At 47.0% G+C, this 6,000-nt stretch overlaps 1 protein-coding gene across 1 annotated transcript in view; it reads right to left on the reverse strand.

Moving 5' to 3' along the window:
• The window catches only part of Mwh (multiple wing hairs), a 178,683-nt gene extending 173,447 nt beyond the window's left edge, over positions 1 to 5,236 (reverse strand). The window contains exon 1 of the mRNA XM_077670208.1: positions 4,735 to 5,236. The gene's annotated coding sequence lies outside the window, so the exon portion shown is untranslated. The remainder of the gene's footprint in view (positions 1 to 4,734) is intronic.
• Positions 5,237 to 6,000: the final 764 nt, after the last annotated feature.

The raw sequence follows: 6,000 nt of genomic DNA on the forward strand, positions 1-6,000 counted from the left end.
CGGCCATTATCATTTTTATAATGACAACTGATCACACACCAGCAAACAGACGTAGACATCTGAACATATTGAGAAAACGTATCACCTCTAAAAATTTCAGGGCTGAAAAGGTTTCTAAGGAATCACGTTGTACCTGCACATTTCTCTCCCGGTGTTTACACCGAGAGGAAGCAGGATTCCCTTCTTTAGCAGCCCACCTCGTTTCAACTTTGCGCTCCCAAGTTTTGAATATGATTCTAATCGGGACTTCGGTTATGGAGGATGTCGCGAATTGGGAAATGTAGAGCGGGGCGATTCTGGCTCCGCGCATCGCAATCTCAAACATCGGAATGCGGCTCTCAAAAGATCATGATGGTATAGGGATCTCGGTGGAGAAAGTATGCGGCGTGGTTTCAGGCTTCGGCCAGCCAACTTGCCGTGCTTCCTTTGTCCCGAAGGCAGGCGAGTGAGGTGTACGCCGTATACTGATTACCGCTTGTCTTTGCTAAGCGACTGTTATAGCAGTGCCGTGGGTGCCGCAAGGGGAGGCGCCACAGCGCTTTGTTGTGCTTAGGGTGCGACGGCTATTTTCGGGATCGGTTTGTGTCGTCGAGGAAGAACCTCCGGCTATAGTGGATGCGGATATCTGCGGGCGCCCCGTTGCAAGTCCCGGCAGTCTAAGAGGGCGGTCGCGGGGGAGCGGTCGTTGGTGGCTAGCCAGAACGCCACACCTGGACAGGCTGCACCATTTCGCGGCCGTTTGGACGGGAGAGTTATGGAAGAGGGCTGTCCATAACACGCCACTATAGCGTGAAATTTGAAAAATTTTAAAGTACTTCTTGCATTTTTTTTGTTTAAAATCGTCTTTCGAGGCTGGAATGTAGGTGAGGGAAGTTCCCAAGCCTAGATGTTTCAAATTAAACAAAGTTGCATCTTGTCTTCGTTGCCCATTTAAAGTGGTCTTTGATTGATTGCGGGGTTTAATGCACCGACGCAACGCAGGCGATGGGGCGCGCTGTAGTGGAGGGCTCCGGGTTACTTTTGACCACCAGGGGACCTTGTAGAGAAAAATGCAAGGTTTGGTCACTAAACAGACTGCTTCGTCTGCTAAAAATGATGACCCACGAATTTTATCATAAATTTCAGAAAAAGGTACCTGCAGTTGAACCTCGTTATAACGAACACTGATATGTCGAATTATCGGCTATAGCGAACTAAATACAAACTTTGGTTGGTCGCGCTTTATTCCAATGACACTTGTTCTTTTATAACGAAAGTGAAACCGTGAGGGCCGTGCGTGATATCGGATATAAGGAAGAAATATTTGACCAGGAGTCCGAGGAGCTACTTGAAAAAGCCCCCGTCGTACAGAACAGCAAAAGGCCCTCTTGTTCGTGGACACTGGAAAACTCCATCCTGCTCAGTGCTGTGAGTAGCCACCAGACAAAGATCACATCGTTCATCAAAAAAAAATTACGCAGGCCTGTTTTGTTAAGTAGGCTTTGTTTTATTATAATTCCACGTACTTATGTTCCGGTTCATTGAGGTTGATATACAAAAAGGAGTAAGGTAACGGTTACCTTGTTTATAGCGGATTCAAAGTCGAAAAAATGCATTCTTGCATCAGTATTTTTGCGTGAGCCAGATTTTCGATTTGTCAGAGCCAATTTTTACCTTACTGTTACAACGAATAACGGGTGTAACGAACAATTTGCAATCCCGATAATACTTCGCTATAACGAGGTTCAACTGTATTCACCCTAGAAATCAAATCCGTGTGCCTGTATTATATACAGCGGTATACCCCAACGCTTTCACGAAGACGCCTGCTCGGAGGCTCGCTCACCCCATCTCAGCCAGCTACGCGTTGTGCGGACCCTTTTCTAGTACAAACTAGAAACAGCTTCAATCTCTCTTGGCACCCGGTCACTGAACACGAGAAACTTTTTTCTTTCTGTAAAGCGGCCACGAAGACAGAATAAGAGTTTGCTTCATTGAAAGAATAACAAACAATAACAATAACAAAAATAACAATTTTTTCGCAGTCTTCAAACGAGTAATATAAATGTTAACGGAAACAGATCAAGCAGTGGCGACTCGCAAGCTATTTTCTCACCGGTCTTTATGACGTCACAGGACCTTGTTTGTGCGATTGGCGGCCTCTGACGAAAACCACCACAAAAAAAAAAAAAAAAAAAAACATGCGATTTTAGTGTGGTGCCTTTAGTTCCGCTTCATTGTAGCACTCGAATTCTACCCTGCCGTTAACACGCTAATACAGCTGAACCTCGTCATAGCGAACACTGCTATAGCGAATTATCTTCTATAGCGAAGTAAACACAAACTATGGTTGGCCCCGCTTTATTTCAGTGACACTTATTCTTTTTATAACGAAACCGAAACCACGAGGGATTCGCGTGATAACGGCTATAACGAAAAACTACTTGAGAAAGGCTGATAAGCTACTTGGAAAAACTCCCGACTTCCAAAACCGCGGAAGTAGAAAAGGCCCTTTCGTGCGTGGACGCTGTGCGAAACTTCATCCTGCTCAGTGTTGTGAAAAGCCAACATAAAAAAAAAAAAGAATGCAGGCCCGTTTTGTTAAATGGACGTTGATCTGTCGTAATTCCAAGTTCCCATGTTCTGGGTCATTTTGTCTGAAATGCCACAAGGAGGCAGGGGTAAGGATTACCACGTTAACGGTGGGTTCGAAGCCTAGCATATAGTGTTCTCGTATTGAAGATTTTTGCACTAGCCAGGTTGTCGATTTGTTTAGGCCTATTTTTAGCCCTACTCTTACAACGAATATCGGATATAACGAACTAATTTACACTAGCCGAATTGTCCATTTGTTTAGGCCTATTTTTAGCCCTACTCTTATAACAAATATCGGCTATAACGAACTAATTTACTGCCCCGATACTAATTCGTTATAACGAGGTCCGGCTGTATGTTTTTAGAGTTCCATCTTGTGCGTCACTGCAGACGTGGTGTAGCGTGAAGTTCGTTACGTTTTCCCATGCTTCTTCCGTTTTTTCGTTAAAAAAAAGTCCAGTGGCTGGCTTGAATGGAGTTGAGTGAGCTACCAAGAGAGCCAGTTCTTTCCAATTAAACAAGGTTGTGTGCTGTGTTTACGGCCCCTTTAACATGTCAACTGCATCAACTGCATCGGCAGTTGATAAAAACAAAATGTTGCGCCGAGTTATCCGGCGTTGCCACTCTACGAACCAATAGTAAGTGGACAACGTTTCACGCTTCACGCAAGTATAGGGGCGTGTATTTTACGGACAGTATGAGGGCCTGTACGGACGTATGGGGTGAGAACTTCGACCTAGTGATGCTGCGTTGTTTCTAGTATAGTATTTCCTTCTTGCACAAAATATGATGTTTGCCTGGTTGCGAGCAGAAATTTATCTGCTGGCACGTTACTCCGTCAAACTCTCCAAACTCCTATTGTCATGTCTACCACAACGAGAAGAATTGTGAGTGCGACCCCGTTCCGCTGTTGAGGGACACTAATGTGTCGCCCGGTGGAATGAGCAGTGGAATTTTATTCCTCAAAGATCACAATATCACACCACCTCATCCACCTTCCGCGTTAGTGAGGAGAGTATTTTAGATCCGATGCTGTATGTGGGCTAAAAACTTCCGCCGAAGACTGTTCAATGACTCTTTACCGCCGTTCACCGTCCAGCGGAACTCGATCTGCTACGCTCTTTTCGGAACTTCACTGACGTGTACAGCGGCCATGCGTGGCGTAAAATTCGTTTACTGTCACTGTCCAGTGTGCGGTATGTAAAGATAGTAGTGATAGCTGTGTTTTAACGAAAACTGTTTGCAGAACTGTCCACAGCACTGCATAGCCATCGACTGCCGTGGCGTTTCTTCAAAATCAAGATAATTCAAGCAATCAAGCAAGCAAGCGAACAAACAAACGAACGAGCGAACGAACGAACAAGCTAACAAACAAAACCACAATGAAATGCAATGCCGGTGAAGAGGCGATTCGTCCACAAATTTACTAGACGTATCACAAAATAGAAATTACTATAAAATATACCACCTGAGTTCTTGGGGCAAAACCCAAAGAGTCAAGAAGTACTTGTTTTTACAGAGTCCGTTCGCCCTTCCGCTTGCAAATAAACCCAGACCAATATTTAAAAAAATTATTGGTTACAATTAGACATTCGCTCCACCATTCCCGAGCATGAGTTCATGGGTTAGATTCCCGTTACGTGTTCGTAATTTGGGCAGGAGGCCGGCGGAGCAGAAAAACGATTGCTCTGTTTCACAAAATACGAGTGCAAACGTCTTACTTCCTTACTCGAAACTTTAATGATTGATTGTCACGTGTTTGGCGCAGTGTTTCTCACAATGAATATGAACTTTATGAGTGCTAACCAAAAATCATCCGCAGTGTCGATTAGACATTAAGTGTGGCAGTTTTTCCCGCGTCGGCAAGCGGATTGGTGACGCGAAGAGCATACAGTAACCTGGTCAGACATCGGAGAGCCTACGTAGCAGTAATTTTTAGCGTCCCGAGATAAGCTGAAAGTAAGAGCTCTTTGTTAAGAACCGGAGAGTTCAACCCTGCTAGCAGGAAAGCTTGCTACGCGAGATGGATAGGAGTATGACTAACGATACAAGATTACTGTGGTAGTGTGTGGTTACACCGTCGATTTGGAATACGACAATGGTGTCGAAAATAAATTGCAGTAGAAGAACAGAAAATAAAGGAGCAGTTTTCAACGTTACCTTGGTAGACAGCAGAAAATTCCACGCCTTTCCGAGTTCCGGTTGGCAGTAGCGGCTACGACTTCGTTCCCACGGCTTTCTAATCACTTTCACTGCAGTGCACACAGCTCTCTCAAGCAAAAATTCTACGGCACTTCGGCACTGTATCCTGCAGGGGTCAGAATCCCACCGTGGTCACTCGCTGTTTTCACGCCCAGAAATCCCGGAGCTCGGAGGTGCCGTGGTTGCGTTCGATGCGATGATTCCGGGCGCTCCCGCGCGGAGTTCCATCGCACAAACCGAAGACAAGGCAGGCAACGAACGGGTCAGAATACGTGGTCAGCAAAAGCACAATCCAGACGCCGTTCACCGCAGGGATGCCCGGTAGGAGAAGGACAAGCTCCACCGAACCGCGATGCAATGACAGCCGGCAAAAGCGGTGGCCGGCCGAAAAGCACGCGCGCTCAACGCAGTCCCACGCGTGACCACGCTGGGTGCTCGACTGACGCGGCTCGTTTTTTGCTTCTCCGGCAGGCAAGAAACTGCATCGTTTTGTCTCCCTCGCCGGCCTTCTACGGAGGAGAGAGAGAGAGCTGGAAGATGGGAGAAGAAATCGGCGAGGAGGAGCGACGCGCAAGAGGAGAGCGAGCGTCTTGCAAGTGAGAAAAGAACTCCCATCAACCTGTCTCTCCTCGGGAGGGCCTTTGGGAACCACGTGACCGAGAGAAGCGTCTGTTTCCCTCTCTCTCTCGTCTTTACTTCGCCCGGTGGCCGTAGACGTAAGACAAGCGATTGCCGGTCGACGCAAACTTTGGGCCATGCGGTCTTGCTTGGTCGACCGTTATTGTCCCGTGACCAGTGGCTCGAGTAGCTTGGAGCTCTGTTTGAGCAGTTCGCCGTTACGCACCAACGGACATGACGGCTGGCCTCCTGGAAGGAGCGGCAACAAAGTGACTTCACCGCAGTGGACGGGATGAAGGTCAATGCCAAAGCCCTTGACGCATCGTATGGATTCAGTCGTTCAAGTGTAGTCGCCCTTCTAAAAGCTTCGGATGAATGCTTAGCTATCCTCGCGGTGAAGTAACGCCGTTCGTGCTGATACTGTATGTAGGCGTATTTATACTGGGCCTAGCATATTTTTTCCTGAGCGGACATAAGACCTTTCAGTGGTCGTTGTTTCCAATGCAGTTTTAAGTGCAGAGCCCGTCAGAGTCTCACCTTGTCGCCGTAGCTCGTTCGCTGCCACGATGTCTAGTCACCACCGCAGTCAGGCGAGGTAGTGACATA

The sequence above is a fragment of the Haemaphysalis longicornis genome, unplaced genomic scaffold, assembly GCF_048455015.1.
Source record: "Haemaphysalis longicornis isolate Haplotype H1 unplaced genomic scaffold, Haemaphysalis longicornis Haplotype H1 scaffold_5, whole genome shotgun sequence".
Classification (NCBI taxonomy): Eukaryota; Metazoa; Arthropoda; class Arachnida; order Ixodida; family Ixodidae; genus Haemaphysalis; species Haemaphysalis longicornis.